The sequence below is a fragment of the Pogona vitticeps genome, chromosome 4, assembly GCF_051106095.1.
Source record: "Pogona vitticeps strain Pit_001003342236 chromosome 4, PviZW2.1, whole genome shotgun sequence".
Lineage (NCBI taxonomy): Eukaryota > Metazoa > Chordata > Lepidosauria > Squamata > Agamidae > Pogona > Pogona vitticeps.
Window position 1 is genome coordinate 199,338,769 of NC_135786.1, and position 24,718 is coordinate 199,363,486.

The 24,718-nt window shown below is 39.5% G+C and overlaps 2 long non-coding RNA genes across 2 annotated transcripts in view; one reads left to right on the forward strand and one right to left on the reverse strand.

Annotated features, from left to right (window-relative positions):
* The window catches only part of LOC140706945 (uncharacterized), a 125,769-nt gene that overhangs the window by 26,823 nt on the left and 74,228 nt on the right, over nucleotides 1–24,718 (reverse strand). Inside the window, exon 6 of the long non-coding RNA XR_013545423.1 lies at nucleotides 23,130–23,311. This is a non-coding gene — a long non-coding RNA (uncharacterized LOC140706945). The remainder of the gene's footprint in view (nucleotides 1–23,129; nucleotides 23,312–24,718) is intronic.
* LOC144589346 (uncharacterized) overlaps nucleotides 1–24,718 on the forward strand; it is a 42,895-nt gene that overhangs the window by 4,974 nt on the left and 13,203 nt on the right. The gene's annotated exons all lie outside the window — the stretch shown is intronic.

Genomic DNA, 24,718 nt, shown 5'->3' on the forward strand with positions numbered 1-24,718 from the left:
AACTTCATATTATATTTATACACGATCTACTAATTTTCCCACTTGCTATCATTTTGGGACCAACACATGCTTCCATAATTTTCTGAATGCTTTGGGAACATTCCCATTCACAAATACCATTCACCTTTATTTTAAGAGTAGCTGATTGGAAAGCTCTGTGAATTAGGTATCTGGTTGTGGTGCCAGAAGTTGGGAGTAGAGATGGGACCGAACAGGGAAGCAGGGCATCCAGCTGGGCTACTGCTGTGGTTGGCACACTGTCAACAACTTTGGCCGTTTGTGCAGTGCAGTGGACTATCGGGTTCTGGGGACAGGCGTTAATCAGGTTGGCTATTTGTGCTGGCCAGATTCATCTTAATCTCCCCTGAGGGACAAAGAGAAATCTCCCATGTCTAGTCCGAAGTTCAATTCCCCACTGTGCATCGTAGAAGAGCCAGCCTGTGTAGCCTTGGGTGAGCTGCACAGGATGCCTTCAGAAAAAGGAAATGGTAAGCCACTTCTCCATATTCTCTAGCTAGAAAAGGGGTGCTGTAGGTCAGAATTGACTTGACTGCAAATGTTATTTACTTTAAGAAGGACCCCCTTTTTTGTGGGTGGTCAAGCCACATCTATCTTATGGCATCCCTACGAAACTTCACAAAGCCATCATAAATAGGAATTCTTTCAAGCCACCCTTTGCTCTTTTTAAACATGTGATATGTATATTTTTCTAGCAACTGTCTAAACTATAGTACTAGAGGTAATTTCTAGCCTTAGTCATTAACTTCTGCAGTCAGCTAAAATAGACTGTATAATTTCCCTAGAGCCTGGAAAAGTTACATTTTGGACTGCAAGTCCCTGAATCCTCAAGCTAGCATGGCCAGTAGTACAGAGCCTTTTACTATTTTGTAAAGTTAGAGGCCATCCAAAACCACTGGACTGTCTAGATACAATGGCAGCTTAGATGTTTGCTTTTCATCTCATGCAATGTGTTGCTTAAGTTCTGTTTGCAACATCTATAAAAATTCTTCCATAATGTGTTTATGAATCCATTTTAGCAGCCTCAGCACAAACAGAAATGTATTCCCCTGCAGCTACTGCAGGATCCCAGGGAGGCAGAGCATTTGGGTTTGGATACAAATTTCAAATCCATGCATTTGAAGGCTGCTCAGGTCTGATAATAACTCGGCCTCAACATTTTTCTCAGCATGAGGTGTGCTTCAGGATTCAGTCCTACAGAAGAACTGTACTTAATTTCAATAAAGGTAGCAAACACATAGGGAGAGTAATAGAAGGAACAGCCTTCTTGTATCCTTTACGCGTACATAAGTTAACTTTTGACTGCAGATCTCTAAAAACTACTTGTAGGGCAGAAACACTTGTATTAAGTCCAGTTGTGTGAACAGACACAGTGATTGGAAAAACATGTTATCACATCTGTAATCATACCATTGCTTGAATTTTAATGAAGGTGAACTTCTGTTCATTAGGTTTTGATCATGTTTTGAAGATGTTGTACAGCACTGTAAGCCCCTTGCTGGTGATAGTGGGGCTTTATAAATAAGTTATTAATTATTATTTATTTAGCTTTTAGAAGGGAGCAGCTTCAGAGGCAGAAATAATCTTTGCTCTCAGAACTGCTTTCATGGAAAAGTCATTTTAGTGGAGCATTTAATGTATTTTTTAGCTGTTTTTAATGAGATTTAGCAGCTGGAAGCAAGAAGCAGTACTAGAAACACATGACCCACCAGTTCCCAACAGGCTGTAAAGAAGTCTCAGGCTGGTGGTTTGTGGGTTGTTGAGTGACAACTTTGGAACCACTGTTCAGACTATGAACTACATATTATTTAAAGTCAGACTGCTTTCCTTCTCTTTTCAAAGTTCAGTGAACTTGACCAAATGACCAAATGAATCAATGACCTTAACCAAATGTTGGCCTTATTCTTCAAGCCGTACCTCTCTTTTGTTACTGGTGAAGCAGGCATCTAAGATCTCCATGTAGAACTCGTCTAGTGCAATGGTGGACAATTGCAGCCCATAAGATGTTTTCAGACTTCAACTTCCATAATACCTCATCAATAGCTATTTGAGCTGGGGCTAAAGGGAATTGTAGTCCCTTGGATGAGAAAGAGTTTAGAAATAGGAATGCATAGCATGGACTTAAGCATAGCTCAAGAGGCAATGGGAAGAAATGATAAGCTACCATATGAACAAGCTTGCATGAGCCTCAGGTTTACACATATGTATACCTTGGCTGATCCTCTTCCAGGCTTTTTTAGGAGCTCTACAAGTCCATTTGTTAAGACCCATAACAGGAAGTTTCCCACCTTTTCCCACACTTGGAAAATGTGCAGTGCAAAGAGAGAATGGAACCAGTCATGAGGAGATTTGGTGGTGAGACCCTTGATCCTAGGCACATTGTCTATTTTGATATGTCCTAAAATAAACTGCTAATAATACCTGGCTAAAAGGATGGGCAATTGCCAACCAGAACTGGAAGAACACATCTCAGCAGTAATGAGACTGCTATTTTCTGTTGAGAATTTTGATTATAACGTGCATTCTCATAACATCAGCAGAGTAAGGAAATATTGGTTAGCGGAGATACTTATGACACTATGGCACTATTTATTTATTTATTTATTTGATTTATACCCCGCCTATCTGGACCACCGGACCACTCCAGACGGCTAAGAGAGTAAAACCAACAACTTAGTCTATTTACATATATACATAGAGAAGAGACATTCCTCTGGCAGCATAACATGACATGAAGCAACACACAGCATAGGAAAAAGTGATCTCACTTACAACAAATAAAGATGTTCATTTTACACATGACTTATATACAGTTCTGTGGACCAATCAGAAAAATACATTACTTCATTTTCTGTTACACCAAGTTTCACACAGCTGTACAACATTAAGTCTTAATCTTTGATACCCACACCTGAATACAATCAGTACAGTGACTCAAGTAAAATCAGCCATTTTACATTTAACTATACAACATTAATATTTAATACATTTTCATATCAAAATTGCAACATTTTCATCTTCATGTTTCCACATGACTGGAAACAGGAGATGTTAAGCTCACCAATCAGATACTGCAGAACTTGAAAAAGTTATGCTTTTGTATGACAATTTACAGAAACTCCCCAAATTAGGATGGAAAGAAAAGAAGTGGTATGTTTTGTGTGGACAACCAATGGTAAAAATCAAGATCACAATTAGAGTAGGCCCATTGAATCAATGGAACTTACATAGGAGTTGACTCACCACATATCTACTGATTCAAAGGGTCTTCTCTAGTTGCAACTTACTGCTGGATTTCAGCCAATGAGTGCTATATGTGTGAAAGGATTTTGTTCTATCTGATAAAAAATAACTAGACAAAGTTAGAGAACATTATTTTTGGTGCAATCAAGGCAAAATCTATGAGCTTATACAAAAAGTTCTTAAAACATATTTCTTAAAAGGTTCACGACTCTTGCAAATCACGGCCACAGTCAAGGAAGATGCTTTAAGCAAAGCCCTGGAGCTTTATTGGGCCCAGTGACCCTTGCAAATGTCCCTGCCCACCCTTTGAACAGGAGCCACTCTATACTTTATACTATGTGAGAACGTTCTTTTGAAGTCTTGAATGCAGCATGGGACTTCACATGGTACTTGTACTTCTTTGCCTTCAGGATGGTCCCATAAGATGGAGAAGACTGTTTATAGCAAGATTATCTAATTTCACTTCAAGTTATCTTTAATCGTCTAGGCTGGATTTAGGCAACTTGCGTAGGAAGAAATGAGGAACTTATTAATGGTATGGTCCCTTTGATGAATCTCTGGTAGGCAAATCTGTGACTTCAGAAAGTGATCAACAGAAAAAATAAAGAAATCTCTGGCCAGAATTTGGAAAGCAACATAACTTATTCTGCATGCCCAGCAGGACTTTTATTTCCCCTAATAATAATAATAATAATAATAATAATAATAATAATAATAATAATAATAATAATAATAATAATAATAATAATAATAATAATAATAATAATAATAATAATAATAGTAATAGTAATAGTAATAGTAATAATAAAATAAATAAATAAATAAATAAATAAATAAATAAATAAATAAATAAATAAATAAATAAATAAATAAAAATAGCTTCTCAATTTGATTTTTTTAAAGCTGATTTTTAAAAAAATCTTGGAGCAATTTAAGAACCTAGTTTGTAGTGGAACCTAGTTTCCAAGAGGAGGAAACATGAGAAGAACCACTTGGTTTGCAGAAGCTGTTTATGATGAAGACTCCAGATGTTGCTGGACTACAATGCCTATGAGCTCTCAACATGAGCTGTGCCAGTTAGAGCTGATAGGAACCATCGCCCAGAATCTTGAAGGATATTTGCTTTAGCTGAACCCTTGTATTTTAACCACAGTGATGATACTGTTTTATATCTAGTTGGACTATTGTTCCATCTAGCTCAGTATTCCTGCATCAGCAATCTGCTGCCCTTCAGATGTTTGTTAGTACAACTATCATCCACCACACCAAGCATGATACATAGTCATGGAAAATTGGAGTGATAGGGCTCTCTGGATAACTAGGCCTACAACATTCATTGTTGTTTTATGTGCCGCCAAGTCAGAATCGACTTATAGTGACCCTATTAGGGCTTCCAAGGTATATGAGATATTTAAGGAGTGGCTTTACCAGTTCCACATCCCCAGTGAGTTCCCATGGCTTAGTGGGGATTTGAGCCCAGGCCTCTTGAATCCTATTCCATCACTCTGTCCATTACACCAGTGGTCCCCAACCTTGGGCCTCCAGTTGCTGCTCACTGGCTTGCAGTTTCACTTTTGTGGCAACAAAGCAAATATTCATATTTTTCTTTTTCATCATCATTCATCAATCATCATCAGCTTTACTGGGAATTTGGGGAGGGATTTCAGGTAGCTTAGGCCAGTGGCCCCCAACTTTGGGCTTCCATATGTTCTTGGACTTCAATTCCCAGAAGCCTTCACCACCACCTCTGCTGGTCAGGATTTCTGGGAGTTGAAGTCCAAGAATATCTGGAGGCCCAAGGTTGGGGACCACTGCATTACACTACACTGGGTAACCATAGTATCCATTACCCCTCCTCATTCACCAAGCTGTCTTCACCTGATGAGAGTACTTATCCAAAACATCTGGAGGGCACGAGATTTCTCACCCCGGTGACAAATTTCTATGCTGATCAGCAAGCCTATCAGGTTTTCAAATACAGTACTGTAAGAATTTTTCCAGCACCTACCTGGAGAATTGAACTTCAGATAGTTTACGTGGAAAAACATATGCTCTCACAATCAGTTGGAAAATAATAGTTAATAATACAGGATTTATTTTCTTGACATTTTAAAATGGAAAATGGATTTCAAAAGACAACAAAATGGGTTTTGTCCCCTCCCCCCTGCTTTTTAAAGGTAAGGCAGGTATCAGAGTTGTTGTTTTTCTAAAACAGACTAAATTTTTATTTTAAAATCCATTGCTTTCTACCAGTCTTTTTAAAAAATATGGAGTTTCTTCATTATATATATATATATAGATATAGATATAGATATAGATATAGATATAGATATAGATATAGATATAGATATAGATAGATAGATAGATAGATAGATAGATAGATAGATAGATAGATAGATAGATAGATAGATAGATAGATAGATATAGATATAGATATAGATATAGATAGACAGACAGACAGACAGACAGACAGACAGACAGATAGATAGATAGATAGATAGATAGATAGATAGATAGATAGATAGATAGATAGATAGATAGATAGATAGATAGATAGATAGATATAGATAGATAGATAGATACACACACACACACATTTCATTCATAATCAACTTTCCTTAAGAAACACACACACAGAGAGATTATATCATGTGTAGGCTAGATTTTCACTGAATCTCACATCATGTGAGGGCCACAGTGATATTTTCAGTGCCTCATGTAACTACAAAAAGTGAAGAAAATGTTAACAGTTCACCGTGGTTCAAAAGCTTTGGCAAGGTAATTATGTATGGTAACAATCTACATGTTTAGTAATGGAAGGAGGAGACCTCTGAGTACAGCAGTAGACAGACAACCTTTTCTCTACAAAACCATATCTGAGTAGAACTCGGGACCTTTCACTCTGGGTCAGCTATGCAACTACAGTCGTTCGGCCTTTTCTATTCATCAGTCCTTTCCAATAGCTTAAATCCCGAGACTCTTTGGTTTGTCAAATAGGAGAAATCAGGTATAAAGATATTAAATAAATGCAGAAGCAAATAATTTACCTCAGCATGACCTGTACCAGTGTAGTGCTATGAAAATGATGAGATAAGAATGAAAAGTGGTTTCCCCCCTATGCTATTATGAGTATGTTTTGAGTAATAGAAGACAGAGCACATTCTCATATTAAGAACAGCATGAGTGCCTAACTTTAATATCAGATCAAAACAATCATCTCTGTCTAGAATCTGAACTCCACCTCATATATTTTGATCTGGCAAACCTACATATAACAATGCAAACCCTGTTTTCTTTGTATGTTAGCTGCAAATACTGACCTGCTAGAGATAGGTTTCACTCAGAGTTTAACATTTGACACCACTAATCTCACGTGCCTCATTCTTTCTGTGAAAGCTCTTTAAACCGGACACAAGAACTAAACAAAGTTACAACTCAACAGATCTCTCACGATGACTGGAGGGGGACTGTAGCCTATAAAAGTAACTTTTCCAAATTCTGTATAATATCAGGTGAAGAGCATTGTACATCTGTTTTCATAAAAGTGGCTACACTGATTTACTTATATAAAGGGACATTTGAATTGTTTTTACTGAATACATTTCTGGCTTCCCAGGTGACTACACAGGCAGTTCTTCACTGGGAAAGCTGTTTTCTTGATTCTGAGCATACTAATTTCCTTATGGAAATCAAATTATCACCAGGGGCTTAAACGTGAATTCCTTCATGTTTGGTCCCAATTTTGAGGTGAGTTTGAAGAGATAAGGTGACAGAAAACAGGGGGTGAGTCCCCTGGAGCAGTTTTGTTTTCACATCCTTCAGACATGTTTAACTGTTGCACAGCAGGAAAGAGAGAGAGAGAGAGAGAGAGAGAGAGTCAGCAAATGTGGGTTTCCATTTTGTATGGTGGTAAGAAATTCAAGACGTGAGTATTGCTAGGTATCTGAGTATGGCTTCCTTTGCAAAGGTTTCAGATTCACAGAGGTAAATTGCAATACACTGGTTATTTCCTGAAATCAGACCAACCCCACAAAAGACTAATGTAATTTTTAAGGAGGAAAAATTATTCAGATATATTGGCGGAATTCTTGTTACAAGATATCCTTGCTTTTTAGCTCAGTCACACAAATACTGTATCAAATCTGTGTTTAAAACTAAAGCATCCATGTGTCTATCTTGATAAAGGCAATAGTTAAAAAATGAAACTATTAAAAACTGACAAGAATGGATGATAGATCACAGAGCTGGGAACAACAGTATCACTGAAATTGCAGAACATTGGCCACAGTCCTGTTGGTTTTACACAGCAAGTAGGCAATTTTAGAAGCAAGCTAATGGACAGCTGTTCAGGTTTTCAGCATCCTTTGGTTAGGAAGGCAGTTGTGTGTCTGCTTGGGCACTCATGGAAAGTGATGAGGCAAAAAGCACTGTATGTGTGTGTCAAAGTAAAATGTATGCACTTGAACAATGACATCAGAGAAGTAGAAGATTTATAGCACTCTGATTTTGAGTCTGTGGTGGACTGTGAGAGCTGATATTTATCCTTGAAAGGGTTCGTTCCAATGTGAAATCAGATAACCTTTCCCAACAATATCGAAGTTCATTTTGGGCATCAAGGTATAAGTAGTTCCATTGTGAAATGGATCCAAGCAACAGTGGCTTGTCTGTTTCTACAAGTGCTATTCGTCTACATGTCTCTTAGGTTCATATGTATGAAAATAAATCAAAGTCGTTGAAGACATGTAATTTTTGAGGAGTCATAAGCATGTGAATTCAAAAGCCATTCTTAAAACTATAAGAAAAAAATTGTAGGTACAAATGTGTAAAGACATATGAAAACTGAACTTAAGCTGCAGGCAAAAACTTAAGTCAGCAAAACATATTTCAATTAGACATTTCTAGCTATAGGAGTTGCAGATAAGAATTTACAGTAAATCATATTTCAGTCCAAAAATGCAAGAGCTTATATAGTCACATATCCACAGGGGCAATCAAATGGCCCACAAGCAAGTCATGAGGGCAACAGCAACTTATACATAGAAGTATCCTGACTTTGCTCTGCTGTTCCAGGCACAATGGAGTCATTAAGACCAACAGCTAATGATAGAACTGTTCATTCAGCTAAATGTTTTCCATTTATTTATTTATTTATTTATTTATTTATTTATTTATTTATTTATTTATTTATTTATTTATTTGATTTCTACCCCGCCCCTCTAGACAGAGTCTACTTGGGGCGGCTTACAAACAAGTATAAAGCATTATAAAATACAATCAAATAGAATCATCAAAATATATATAAAACAATCGCATAATTAAATTAGCAAATTAGAAGATCAAGATGGAGGGAAAAAAACAAAAAGAGAAAAGAAAATCAAGTGTTGACTGGAGGGAAGGCCTGCCTGAAGAGCCAGGTCTTTAAATGACTCTTTAAAACACCCAGCAAGAGTGCCAGGGTGATTTCCGGCAGCAAGGTGTTCCATAATCGAGGGGCCACTGCTGAGAAGGCCCAGTTTCCTGTTCTTTCTTTCTGGGCCTCTCTTGGCATTAGGCCCCTCAGCTGACTTTCCTGGCTAAAATGGGTGACTTGGGTAGATCTAGGTGGGAGAAGGCGTTCCGCCATGTATCGAGGTGCTAAACCGTTTAGGGCTTTATAAGTCATCATTAACACTTTGAAGTGGATACGGAAGCGAATGGGAAGCTAATGCAAGGTGGCCAGGGTGGGAGAGATGTGCTGGTATTTTCTCGTCCCAGTGAGAAGTCTGGCCGCCGCATTTACACCATTTGAAGTTTCTGCAACAACCCCAAAGGTAGCCCCATGTAGAGTGCATTACAGTGGTCTAATCTCAAGATTACGAGTGCATGGACCAGAGTGGTGAGCGCCCCAGCATCAAGACAGGGACGCAGCTGGGCAATCCACCGCAGATGGAAATAGGCAGAGCGGACCACTGACCACCACCTGGGTCTCCATGGTGAGCGCTGGATCCAGATGTACTCCCAAGCTGCGAACCTCAGTTTTTGTGGTGAGAGTCACCCCCCCCAAAAGAAAGGGAGTTTCCCAAACCACAGATGGAGGGGCCACCCACCCTCAGGACCTCTGTCTTGCCCGGGTTCAGCCTCAGCCCATTCTCCTGCATCCACCACATACAGCCTCCAGGCAGCGCTCAAGGGATGGGACGGCATCCACTGAGGAAGGTGAAAAAGAGATGTAGAGCAGGGTGTCATCAGCATATTGATGGCACGAAGCCCCACACCCCCGATGACCCCTCCCAGCGGCCTCATATAGATGTTAAACAGCATTGGAGAGATGATTGAACCCTGTGGAACCCCACAATTGAGGATCCACGGGGCCAAAACACTATCTCCAAGCTGGGGCGGTCCTCCAAGAAGGATCGGAGCCAGGCAAATGCCTGTCCACCAATTCCCAACTTGGAGAGCCTCCCCAGGAAGATACCATGGTCGACGGTATCAAAGGCGGCTGAAATGTCGAGGAGGACCAACAAGGACATATTGCCCTTGTCAACCTCCCTCAACAGGTTGTCCAAAAGTGCGACCAGTGCTGTTTCCATACCATAGCGCGGCATGAAGCCTGACTGAAATGGGTCCAGGGCTTTAGTTTCATCCAAAAGAGCCTGCAGCTGGTCAGCCACCACCCTCTCCACCACTTGGCTTAGGAAAGAAACATTGGCGATGGGCCTATAGTTGCCAATGTCGTCCGCCACCAAATTTGGTTTCTTCCTAATGGGCCTAATGAGTGTCTCCTTGAGGGCAGGAAGAACCTTGCCCCCAAGGAGAGACCCATTAATTATCGCAGTGGCCCATTCAGTTGTTATAGGCCTGGCTGCTTTGATTAGCCAGGCCGGGCAAGGGTCAAGGGAGGAGGAGGTGGCCCGACAGCCATCAAGTGCTTTGTCCACCAAATCTGGCATCACAGGCTGAAAGAATTTGAGTCTCACTGGGCAAGGCGGAGTGCTGGACATCTCTGCTCGATCCACTGTATTTAAAAAAGGAGAGGGATCCCGGCAGATGGCCTCCATTTTAGATTTTAAAAATGCTGCAAATTGGTCAGATGAGATATTAGTGGGAGGCCCATCACCCAGACCAATTCCCAGACCTCCATGGGAGAAAACTAAAATGGGGAGATCAAGGCATGTACTTATATAAAATATTTACTGTAGTATGGAGGAAATTGTAGTCAGAGAAAACTGTTTTTTTCATAAGTATTTCAAGAACTTCCCGTGATCTCTGTCAAGTATGTGATATCCCTTTTTTAAGTATTTAACAAAAGGAGCTTGGAAACATTACTTTCTCAGACTGTAAGAAAGATTCTGCTAACTATAGTCCAGAGAAGGACCTCTTCCAGGCTCTGCATACAATCCACAACCATTTGATTCAAAATAAAGTATATGTGTGTGGAAGTCTTCACACAATTTAAACTACTCTTTTCTAAACAGAATGAGATGAAATATTGATATATCATCTCTACTCTAAAAATCTGCTTTCTAAAAGATAGATTAAAGCAATATTTGTAGTGATCCTAAAGGAGGTCCGCATGACTTTCCTTTGAAGTATTAGCATTCCTATTTTCTAATCAGACTCCTAGACTAGTTGAATAGGTTTACTCAAATAAATGTAATCCAAATGATTTTTATTCATAAGCAGCTACATCATTAGCAATGAAGACAGGAAAAGTGGCCAAAAGAATATTTTCTTAATGAGATTTGGAATGATCTACTGCTTTGGGGGGGCGGGAGGCTGAGAAGGAATATACAGTAATCTACACAGAGGTCAGAACTCTTGGATACTAATTCAAAAAGCAAATGGAAATATCTCATGTCATTCTGAAGGCCTTTGTTGGATTGACATAGAACCTTGTACAGTATTTCCTATCCGAAAGCTGTGGTTTCTGTTCACTGGTGTGTGTGTGTGTTGTACAGTTGTGCGGGATCAGTTGCAAGAGTGAAATAGCTTGCTCAGCACATGGCTGATGGCTTCCAGACATAGTTGTGTTGTGTGGGGTTTTGTTTGTTTGTTTTTGTTTTTGTTTTTGTTTTGCTTATCTACACAATAATCCAAGTTCCAGTTCTGTCTGTGCTGGTTGAGAGAGTCCACAAAGGTAACTTACCCAAGCTCCAGCAGTGACTTGTTGAGGTCAGCTACCCTTACCTTGTGATAGAGCCGTCCCTCAAGGAGGTAAGAAGGATGGCTTGTAGCCAAAGGGCCTTTTCACAGCTGCCCCCAGACTATGGAACAGCATCCTAACTGAGATTTGTCTGGCGCTGATGCTGATGACATTTCAGCGCCAGGTCAAAACCTTCCTATTCCAGAAGGATTTTAAGTGAAATAATATCAACTGTGGGTCCTGATGGCAATTTTTAGAGTATATATTTTAATTGTATTTTAATTGTTTTATCTTTTTATTGTATTTTATTTGTTGTAAGCCGCCCAGAGACCTTTGGGTAGAGTGCTTACTCCTATACAGTATAAACAGCTGGCAGGTTTGCTGGTTGGAGGAGTATTTTCCTCAACTCTGATCTACTACAAGTTTCATCACGTAGTGTGGCTAGAATCTGGTAGTGAATCACTGCATAGGCCTTCAAGTGACAAACCTGGGAAATCCCTTTGAAGCAACCCTATCCTCCTTCATTTGACAGACCTGAAAGGCCTCTTTTATAGTTTGCCATCCAAACTCAGCAGTACAGTTTAATGTTGAATATTAGTGGCATAGTAATATACACTGTGGGGCTGCAGTTTCCATTTTCTTTCACACTTTGGTTCTGCTGGCTACAGCTGATAGAGCCATTATACAGCCAACGTATCTGCAGAGTCAACAACCACAACTACAACTACAGAAAAGACTGAAATCTCTTTGCAGCAGCTTAGTGTATTTCCTGCCAACATTATCCCCCTCTGCCTTAGGGGGCTGGATTGTGACCCTACCATAAGAAAGAGTCTGCCTTATATTGGACAAAACTATTGAGGCAGTGAATTTGTCTTTCCTCCTCAAAACCAAATTCGGAGTATCTTCCTAGGGCAATACATGCATTTCCTGCTTGATAAGTCTTCTCTACATAACAATAAACAAATATTTCATTGATCATCATAGTATTAAATGCTAGTGCATTGAAACTCTATTATGTTCCATGGTATTATATTTTCCAGTAGTAAAACTTTTCTTCATGGAGACTCTTAGCCAGCATGAAAGGTTGCTTATAAAAATAACAAAATAAATGTTATTCCAACTGAAGAGCACATGAGAAGAAAGAGACAGTGCTTATCAGCTTAAAATGTTTAAAATGTTCACTTAGACAATTTACCTTTCACTTAAAATCAAATGTCGGCAGTCGAAAAAGCCACCACTGTAAAATGTTCAAGGTAACAATTGCAAAATAAGCAATGGAAGAGAGTACAGCTTAAGCCTCCCTTAGTTTGTCAAGATTGAAACAAAAGGATGGCTCCATAAATCTGAATGAATGAGAGAAACAAAAGAAATGTGTCAAAACAATACAGCTTGAATAAATCCTTTTGCAAAAGTATAAATTGCTGATCTTGACACAGCTGCCTGTCTGAGGTGCTTTGTGTAACAATAAGGTTTTATCCTAAGAATACATCCCTGAAGACAGAAGACAGATGTGCCCCTAGTTTCCAGACTGGGCAGAATGTTCACCCATTATGAACCTCAAACAGTGTCAATTATGTACCTTTTGCTCTCTGGGGAGATCAAATGCCATCGTATGCAGTTCCATTGAGTCAGATTTGCATATTTGAAAGCATGTCTGAAAAGCTCCTCTAGAAAAACAGTCCACTTTATTAGTGAAGCTTAGGCGTTACACCTGAAAACATGAGCACTATTCAGCCATTACCCATCCAGTTGCTATCAAAGACCTTTCCATTTCCACTGTCGCTTTTTCTATATGGAGAAGAATATGTCTGAAGAGGACAAACTGAGGAAGTAAAATATAACTCGTAAGAGAAGAAAATTTGGAAAGCCTCAGTAGTTTAATGGCACTCAGAGATGCCCTGTAGGCAATACAAGACTAGAAGCAGGCAGATATGAATCATAGAATAATGAAATTGGAAGGAGCCTATAAGGCCATTGAGCCCAACTTCTGTTCAGTGCTGAAATCCAAATCAAAGTATATTTGACTGATGGTTGTCTAATTTTCTCTTGAATGCCTCCAGCATTGGAGTCTCACCACCTGCCAAGGCAAATGGTTCCATTGTCATACTACTGTAACAGTCAAGCCAAATCTGGCTTCCTGTAACTTGAGCATATTATTACATGCCCTATACTCTTGGCTGATTAAGAACATATCTTGTCCTTTGATGAACCACGAACCAAGACAGACAGGAGTCTCCATCTCTACTGTGTACCTATCTGATAGTTGTTCCATCCAGTCCACCCCTAACAACCCATCACTTTCCAGGAAGCAAAGTATGTGATCCCAAAATTCAAATCCCTTCCATTGCCACCACTTTCATATTCTTCCAGAAGTTTTTCTTTTCCCTTTCTATTGATCTTTTGAGTACTGTTGGGATGTGAGAGAATACTACCTGGGCCACCAAATCTTCGAGTTTTCTTGCCAGAGCATCAAAGTCTGATGTGATTTCTTCATAGTTCCTCTTGACGATGCCATTTTTTCTAACACTTGCAATTGGCACGATCTACTGTTGTGGATTTTTGTTAATTGATGCAATGAAAGCTATTTATTACTTCTTCAGTTGAATTGTATTGATGACTTTTAAGTTAAAAGTAAGAAAAATAAGAATATATGCAAAAATAATTCTGAACTTAGAAATTTGTTTTGAGTACCAGATCTAAATAGAAATAATACTTCCATGTGCAAAAATCTTCTCCTGATTATTCCCATATAGTCCTTATTTTTTGGGGATGATTCAGATGGCTGTGTTGTTGAAACACTTTGTTGCTTTTGTTTTTAAAAGCATGGCATTAGAAATCCATGTCAATCTACTATCTGCCCACCTGTGCACTCAATGAAATATAGTAGCTTTCTTTGTTTTACACTAAAATATGGCATTTCTGGGAGTTTGCCAAATTAGGCTGCAGTCCTATATGTGGGGTTTACTTTAGAGAAGACATGTACAGAATTACACAATTAGATTCATCTATGACCTGTTTTTGATATTTTCACTGCTGTTCCTGCACAATGAGGGAAAAGTTGATCCATAAAGCTTCAATCCTTTGCTAATTTTCCCTTGAGTAAGCCCTGCTGAACATAACAAAACTTGCTTCTGAGTAATAATGATGGTTAGTAATAAAAAAGTGGGCATAGTAGTAGTAATAATACTAGTACATACACATATGAATGTTATGACATTTGCCTTTCACATGTGTTAAAAAGCAATAGGATTTCTACCAACATGTGATAAATAATGTAATGGAAGAAGCCATTTCTTCAAAACAGAATCAAGACCATTGGTTGAAATTTTTTAATCACATAAAATAAAATAATGAAATATATATTTCAAAATATTTCATTATTTTAATTTATGTAATTAAAAACTTTCAACCAATGGTCTTGATTCTGTTTTGAAGAAATGGCTTCTGTTGCATTATTTGATGATGAGCCTCGTGGTGCAGTGGTTAAACTGCTGTATGCAGCCAAAACTGTGCTCACGACCTGGGGTTCAATCCCAGGAAGCCGGCTCAAGGTTGACTCAGCCTTCTATCCTTCCGAGGTCGGTAAAATGAGTTCCCAGCTCACGGGGGGGGGGCAATGTTTAGCCTGCATAATTAACTTGTAAACCGCCCAGAGAGTGCTTGAAGCGCTATGGAGCGGTATATAAGCAGCACGCTTTGTTTTGCTTTGCTTATAGCTGGCAATTAGTGAGTTGCTGCTATGATTCCTGAGGGTGCCTATACCGGCTGGATATATATACACACAGTTTAAGATCATTTCAATCCGTGCTATCAATTCATAGGGTACCTCTCTATTTCCCATGAAAAATGTAAATGTTGATGTTTTCTGTTCTCTGTACATATTAAATGGTTTCTAGAAATGACAACATCTTCAATCTTATTTAAAAACATGCCTTTTCCATGATGTGCATCGTTACATCCCCTTGAGATATAAATAAAGACAAGGTTTATCCTCACAATCTGTAATTACTTTAATTACATGATAATTATATAAGTAATGCATTTGAATATAGACACCACTTTCTTTTGGCTTCTAAATATTGTTCTTTCAGTGTTTTCAGACATGCAAACAAAAACCATTTAAATTTGGTGGAAGAGCAGGTGAACTAGTTGTCATGCAAGAGGAGACAACGCAAAGATTATTGCGTTGTAAACTTCCTAACTTGGTGATAATTTTAACAAGCAGGTGTACAGTGTGTGTACAGTTTTACAATAAGCTAAGCAATAAGATATCCCACTTTTAAGAATTTGGAAGCTGTGAGAGTGGATTTCTTTTATTGGTCAAGTATTGGATTTTGAGGTCCTTTCCAGCTCTGAAATTCTGTGAATCAACTTCCAGTGTTTTTAAAGTGTAGAGCATTCAGGTATGATTTACTATCCCTTTCTTCTGGATGCATTCTGGGACTCTGGGACCTTGGGCAAGCTGCACAGTTCCCAAGGCCCCCCAGAATAAGCAAATGGTAAACCACTTCTGAATACTCCAGACCTAGAAAACTCTGGATAGAGTTACTATACGTCAGCATCAATATGGCAGCATTTAATTATTAATTTTAAAGATAAAATCTGGGCATATTAACTTGAATGAAAGATGAAATGAAGTGACCAATATTTTTCCTTTACCATATATTATACCTAGGGTTTGGGCACATTACTCTTTTAATCATATATTCTATGGAATAGATTGGGAACTACTGTACTTGAAAGCACATTTAGAAAAGACCAAAGTAGCAATTCCATGCATGGTGAAAACAGGGCAAAGAGCTCATCAATCCCTTCTCCTCTTCCCTTTTCTCCCCCATTCATAAATGTTTGTGCATTCTCTGCTGTCAAGTCAGAACCCACTTATATTGGTAAGTGAGATATTCAAGTAGTGAGATAAAGTAAAGTAAGTGAGATATTCAAGTAGTGATTTTACCAGTTCCACAACCCTAGTCAGTTTTCATGACAGAGCAGGGACTCAAACCCTGCTTCCCAGAGTCCTAGTAATAAACAGCTCACAGTTATTATAGTGATTGTGAACACAACTGTTGAATGCAAGGTTGAAGTTTCAGAAAACACTCAGTAGTTTCCTATCGCTTATCATTGACCAGAGACAGTAGAAGAAGCTGGTGGATGACACAGGGAGCGCCATTCTTGCTCCAAGTCTTCACTTAGATAAAGCCAAGAAACATGCACTTCCCTTATCAAGGAACCTTGTCAAAAGAGCAGGTTTTAATGCAAAAATGAAAACCCACAGAATATAATCACAGATCTGCACAATACAAAGAAAAGTTATCAAAAATACACCATACAAATCAAGCTATCAAAAATACATATTGGAACTAGATAATTTTAAATATCTTCCATGGTTGCTTTGCAGTTTTGGGCCCTATACCCCAGCCTATATTTTATATCCCAGTCTAACATCTTTAGTCAATACCAACTACTTGGCAGCAAGTAGCTGCAAGTAACTACTTCTGAGGTAACAATATAAGTAGTTATAAAAGTAAAGTAAAAGTAATACACAGGCACCAAGTCACTTCTTAGATGTCAAGAGTAATATCTTCTCGTTAGTTTCAAACATTGTTTTTAAAAGCATTGTAATGAATCTTTTAGAGGTTTTTGCCCATTATGTCAGAAATCTTTCAACTTATATCACTCACTTACCAATCTTAAAAGGCATTTTTTTTTTAAAAAATGTAAATATTTGCACTGACTCAATTGTGACACTAGTGGGGAAAGTGCCAGCACAAGAGATAAGGGAGGCTCCTGGAGGAGCAAAGGAACAGACTCCAGGACCCCTCACCCAGTTCTACTAGCCATTGTTGAAAAGACTTTGACCAGGGCTGGGACTCAACATCCCCTCCTGTTTTCCAAGGCCTGGACCGTCAGAGACTTCTGTGATATTAACAGGGGCCTTTCTCAAAAAGGCATAGCCTGGCTGGATTAGTGCAGGGAACTCAACTCTCCAGGAAGCTCACAGAGGGAATTAAAGCCATCATTGCTGTTTCTGTCTGCCCATTTTTGAACATAAAAATTGTTCCTGATTATCTCTACAACCTGGAACCCATGAAGTTATTCCCGGGAGACCCTGCAGTTGTCGCCACTACCATGGATGGGACTGGGGGCAGTCACTGCAGTCTCTCTCATATTGCTTTTGAAGAGTGCCCAGAAACCATAGTTACTCAACAATGCGGCAAAATATGCTTCAGAATGTTCTGCAAAGTGCCGGAATCATTTATGGGACCTGCTTTACTATCCTTATTATTCTGCCTTTTTAAAATTATACTGGAGCACTTTATTTTAAATGGAACTAATTCCATTAGTAATTTTTTCTCAGCAGCCAGGTTTGCCATCATTGTTATCTTTGCTCTCTTGTGCAAGTAATTTACTGTGTTATACATTACCGGCATGTTGTGCCGCTATCATCAGGCCAGGGAAAACCAGGAAAATATTTTCAGGGTATATGTGATTAATATTTGTTTTCTTTACCAGTAGGCTAGACAAATAAATGGAAGTTCTCTCTGTTGATCAATTTTGATATTGCATCTTGGAAATATTTTCAAAAATGCAAATGTTACAACCAAAAACATTTTCCTTGCCATTGGGAATTAAGAAAAGAATGGTACTAAACTAGAAAAAAAATTCTGCCAAAATTCCACTTAAAAATACCTTAACATGTCCTCTAAAAAGCAATGTTTGAATGTAACTAGGTATTGGATGGACATTAGTAACTGAGTTGTTATTCACTACATCTAAAGAGTAATTTTGTAAATAATTGTTATGCTTGGAAAAGTTTGAGGCAGCAGGAAAAGAGGAAGATCAAATATGGGATGGACCAACTCCCTAAAGGAAGCCATAGCCTTGAGATTACAATTGCTAAGCAGGGCTGTTGAGGACAGGACATTTTGGATGTCACTCATTCCATAAATCAGAGGTGATCTGATGGCATGTAACAGCAACAACTACCACTATTTGTCATATTACTTATTGCTCAATATAACTAGTTATTTCCATGCTTTGCCCCATTCGCAGGATGCAGATCATTTATTTATTTATTTATTTATTTATTTATTTATTTATTTATTTATTTATTTATTTATTTATTTATTTATTTATTTATTTATACATACCCCACCTATCTGGTCATTTTGACCACTCTAGGCGGCTAAACCTCCAGGAAACAGTTTCATCTTCTAGGAAAATACTTCATTTTTCAATAACCAGATTCTCATTCCATGAGAAGAGGTGCCCAGGATGATGCCCTTTGAGTCACATGGTCAAGATCATTATTCTTCTGTTAAGCTTTTGCTGCATCTTCTTTTGACCATTTTTGAATTTGTTTTATGTGTTTTTCCCCTTCGTCTTTTTCTTTGCATTCTATAAAATGCTACTTTAACTATAAAAATATTTTATTTGTTGTGAATTGCAATGTATATATGTGTGTGTGTGTGTGTGTGTGTGTGTGTGTGTGTGTGTGTGTGTGTGTGTGTGTGTGTGTGTGTGTGTGTGTGTATGTATGTATGTATGTATGTATGTATGTATGTATGTATGTATGTATGTATGTATGTATGTTACAAAGGAGATAATGGTATACCAAACGGCATTTAGAAGGCAAGGCACTCACTCTCAGTTGTTCTGCTTCCAAAACTCTGCATAATGTGAACCAGGCATCTACTGCTAAAATATGAGATAGGTGGGGGATGAAAAACAAGAAAAGCCAAACACTATCCTAATTGTGTGCTCTTGATGTTCCTGCTGCGTTCTCTCTGAGCTGGCAACTTGAGAGCAATTCAGGTACCATTACTAGAGAGGAGTAATTTCATAATGACAGAATTAGAGGCAAGAGGGGGCTTTTTTATTTGTTAATAAGACTCCACTGGCTTGACTTGGAGCCCAGCTGCACGATGCTCATTTGCATAATCTTGATCAGCTCCAGGGAAGATGCCCCTGCTTTGCACAGTGTGACCAGGAATAGGCTGTGGCTCTGCACTAGTATTTTTTTTTATCATTTTTGGCAAATGCAACTGCACAATATTGCAAAGCAATTTTCACCATGCATTTTCCAGCAGCATAGCAGTCCGCAGTGTATGAATCTGCTCTAAAGGGCAATGCTTCTTAACATGGAACTACTGAATGTTCATACTAAATTAATTCTAGAATGACCATTCCATCAGAAAGTTGAACCAAATTTGTTGGGATGGGATGAAGGAACAGAAACTTTGTTTTATCTGAATTCCACCCTTCTGATTGAAGGCCAGGAATCAATGGAGCATTTGTCCTGATTCCCACTACTCCCCCTTTCCTTTTGTAGCCACCTTTGTCCTGTAAGATGCTCCATGTGGTGTAATAGATAGAGTGATGGACCAGGACTCAGGAGGCCTGAGTTTACTTCCCTGCTCAGCCATGGAAACTCTCTGAGGAGTATGGAATTGGTAAAGTTACTCCTTAAATTTCTCTCTTTGAAAACCTTATGAGGGTCGCTATAAGTTGGTTCTGTCTTGATGGCACAGAATAACAACAGATGTGCTATAAAAACACCTAACCAAGAAATGGGGGAAAACACTTTGGAAGATTTGTCACCATGAAAAGAAGCAGGAGGAGGGAGAGAGGAGGGTGGTCTCAATTCTGTTGGTATTAGATATCAGAACCAATCAACAGATCTCAGTCAATATGTTGAGCGCTACTGTTAGTAGAAATTTCTGTTTAGAAATTGGAATTGGATGCCATTTTCCATAAGTCACGATGGAATGATGAGAACAAGCTGCAAAGCAATGCTTGGGCTCATGGGTCTTCCCTTCCCTTCTTGAACACGGCTGCAAGTAAGAGATTTCATTTTGGCTTTTAAATGGGCTTCAGCCTTGGTTAATCTTTGTGGTAGTTAGTTGCAATTTGTGCTGGCCCAGAAATTTCTCCCCAAAAAATCTGGGCCATTCTCATTCAGTTTGACAGAAAAGACATTTCCTTTAACAGAATAAAGGAGGAGAAATTTCAAATTAATGTTCATGATGAGGGTCAGGATTAGAGATGGGGATGACTCACCATTTTGGCAAGTCATCCCACTTCGTGAGTCGACAAAAGTTGATGACTCACAAAGCATGAAGTTGCCCCCATGAAGCGAAGAATAACAAATCTATTCATCAATTCGTAGGTGGGTTATAAAAAAAATACCCTGCCTAGTCCCCCCACTGTCACCCCCCCCTGCCACCCTTGCTGCCACCTCCTCACCACTGCACGGTGTCCAGGGAATCCAGGCTGCCCTTTGCAAAAATGGCAGCTGCAGCTTCCCTACTCTAAATGAAGCCACAGCTGCCATCTTTGCAAAGGGCAGCCAGTTTCCCATTTTACACACTGTGGCTGCAGAGGCCTGATGGAGACCTTGGCAGTGGCAGCAACAGTTACGGTAAGGGGATGTTCATGGGGATGGGGGGCTAAGGCAGGGAGAGGAAAGGATGGGGGTAGGCTGTGGAAGTGGGTGGCTGTGGAGGTGGGTGGCTGTGGGGGTGGGGGGCTGCCTATTGTCCCACCCATCAGCTGATTGGCAGCTGGTAGGCAGAATATTTATTATTATTATTATTATTATTATTATTATTATTATTATTATTATTATTATTATTATTATTATTATTATTATTATTATTATTATTATTATTATTATTATTATTATTATTATTATTATTATTATTATTATTTTGAAGGGATGAATAAAATGGGGAAATATTCATCCCTTCATATTGGTGGGCATCTCTGGAACCCACGACTATGAAGGGATGAATATTTAATGGATCAGCAATTTTCCACAAATATTACAATCCATTTTTTATTTGTCCCCATATCTAGTCAGGATATTTGTGCTGCAAGTATTTCTCTGGCAGCCAACAACCTTCCAGCTTCCCTACTGCAATTAAGGGACTCAGGAAATAAGCCCTTCCACTGGGCTTTTTTGTTTTTGTTTTTGTTTTCAGATCAGGAAATGTGGGCAGGCAGGGCAGTTGCATGATTGAAAGGGGGAAATACAATAACTTCAGCTATCCTGTAGTATCATGGTAAACTCAAAAATGTAACCAAAATTAAATACTGTATATAAGAAGGGGGACACATACAATATGGATTTCCTTCACTACCTCCTAAACAAACACAATACACTCTTCCTTTGAATTGCACAGATCTGCAGTACAATTTTATACACCCCCCACAATAAATAAATTAATATTTCAATAAACAAACACCGTGCTGCTATGTATTTCTAGGAAGTGGTCTGGAGGGTCTCGGGATTACCTAGGGCACAGTTGTTGGTAATGGTGGCAGCCTGGCCAGCCCCCTCTCCTGTCATGGTGGCTTCATGTGGCAGCTGAGGAGAGTGCTGGGGCATGCTGGGAAGCGTGCACAGGTCAGGGGAGGTGTCTCTGTGTTATGTTTTGAGAGGCATAAAAGTTCTACATGGATTTTGAACTACACAGGACTCTGGCACTCCTAACCCCAGAGATGTTGAAGGCAGAAGTGTATGTGTAAAACACGTGTGCATACCTTTCTGCACTCTTGGTAAGCCAACAATCTGGGTGCCCAAGTTTCAAGGCCCCTTTGTACAATAAAACGAAACATTCCCCTCACACACCTTGACGTTTGTCTCTCAGTCTTGAGAACTAGGGAAGCAAAGCAACTGCCTGGAATTTCAGCTGGTGCCCTATGACCTGGCAATTCTAGCAGCAACATAACTCTTCTGTTTCTTTATGAGTAAGTGTAGTGATCTAACCTTTGTTGCCCCTATTTATTGGGACCTCACAAAGGTACACGCCCTTCTTGCTGCCATCAGGTATTCTCCTAATACCAACTTACGTCACAGGTGCTGCTAACACTAAGGGTTATATAACTTAGGAAGCAGAGTTTTAATTAAATATTCTTTTATTGTCAAATCAAAAGGTAAATCACATATGAACTGTTTCAGGTGTTAATACGTATTGGATCATGTTTGCTGTCAATCAATATCTCTCTTGCTTTCAATCAATATCTCTCAATTCACTAACCCTCTCCTTCATTCTCCTAAACCCTAACTCTCATTCCACATCTCCAACTGTCCCTAACTCTATCTCTCTATCTGTCTAACTGTCTCTCCAACTTCCTAACTGTCTCTCTAACTCCGCCCCTCCTGCTCTATCCTTGGCTCCTCCCCCTTGAGCTCCTGTGATGGATAGGCAGGAATGACATCACCTTTTCGCATTCCACTACAGTAAGCATAGATTTTTATAACATTTAGAAGCCTACAGTGAGTAGGAGAACCTCTCTATAATGGAGGTGTTGAGTGTATTATTGGGGGAACCAGATCTTTGCAGGTTACTTTTAAAAACAGTAATTTGTTCCTGTTCTTTTTTGCAGCATTTGAAAGTAACATGTTGCTATACTTGTTGAAGTGAGGGAAAATAAGTTGCATTATACTTTTCATGCTGCTGATTGCATCTTTGTTACTTGCAATTGTTTTTAAACAGACTCGGTAAAGGTCTTAAATTGCGTTTTTAAAGTGATGTTTGACGGTAACTAATAAACATATCTACTTACACGGATAATTTGTCTTTGTACTTGTTACAGTAAAGTACTGTGACAAAAGTTTTTCGCATGAAATTTCAACTCTTCATCTAATTTAATAGAAAAGAAACCTTCTTGAAAATAATTCCTAAAGAGGGGAAATTTCAGAGACATCCTCACAAATGAACTTCAGAACTCTTGTGCTTACCTTACTTAGGAGATGGCTGAAGAGTCTGTCTGCATGTCTTGTGTCATTCATTGTACCATCATCTCAGTGGCAGCTGGCAGCCCCTCTGGCTTTCCACACTTCAGTTAAAGCCCAAGGGAAGGTATCACGTAGCTCCTTTGGCAGAGTTTTCTTCAAATCAGGAATGTAAGCAGCCAGAGAAGCTGCAGAATGATAAAGAGGTGGATAACAGCAAGTAAATAAATGAAATAAAGTGCAGGACCCCCAGTGCCATTATCGGGGGGGGGGAAACATCCAGTGAAATATTCTCCACCAGTTTCTCTGCCTAGAAATTAGGGTGGAGCGTTTCAAACAGCACAGTACTTTTGAACTGTAGTTTTGTTGACATTCCTTATCCCCAAAACTTACTAGTCACAAATCACTGCATTACTTGTAACAAGTTGCTTCCAAACTTTTCATAAGAGGCTTCATGAACTCCAGCATAATATGGCTGGGAAAGGTAAATACTAAGGACATGAAAGAGAGCCTCTCCCAGGTGCATACACGATACAAATTGCTTGCAGGCCTCAGCTCACATTCCTTGTGCTTCAATCTATAGAACAATCAATTTCCCTGCCACCAACCTATTCTTTTTAAATTGGCTATCCCGACTAAAGCTGACAGGAATTGCTGTCCAACAACTCACAAGAATAGGCCACGCTGGTTAGGGAATTTTTGGAGTTGTTGTCCAAAAAAGTTGGTGTTTACCTAAACTCTGCATAGGCACTGATGTGCAGATGAAGTTAAGGGGATGCATGCAGTAACCCAGTGGTTCTTAACCTTTTTGAAAGAAACGCCCCCTTGAGCCATTGAGGAAGTTATCATCGCCCCCTCCCCGCGGTTATATCATATTTATTTATTTATTTATTTATTTATTTATTTATTTATTTATTTATTTATTTATTTATTTATTTATTTATTTATTTATTTAAGACACTTAAATTCAATGATTGAATTCAATTCCTTAAATTCAGGGAGAAAGAGGAGCAGCTGACTTTCTGCAGTGCATTTGCGATCCCACCCAAAGAGATGCTGCGCCACCCCAAACCGTCCCGTTTCTCTCCGCACTTCCCTTGCAGTGGGAGGGAAGGTGGGCAGGAAGGTAGGACGGACAAATGGGGCTCGTTTCTACCTCCCCACCTGGGTGCGAGGCAGAGCTTCACTGGGCGAGGACGGGGACCCAAGAGACCCTTTCCTTCCACCCGATCCACATTCAGTGCTCCCCTAAGGGAGAAAGGCGAGACGTGGCAGGTAGAAAGAGCTGGATCATCTGGCGGCAGCAGCAGCACTGGATCTACTGCCAGCACCCTGGCTGCAGCCACTTTCACAGGTTTGGCTCACTCCAGCGCCCCCTACCGCCCCCCTTCTGCTCCATCGCCCCCACGCCGCCCCTTTTCGTTCTACCACCCCCCTGAAAAATGAAATTGCCCCCTGGGGGGCATTATCGCCCACGTTAAGAACCACTGCAGTAACCAACAGCTAGAGATTCCTTTTTCCCTATGGACTATCACCATGGGGGAAGGGATAGGAGGAAACAAGAATTACACTTGAATATCATGAGCCAATCAATC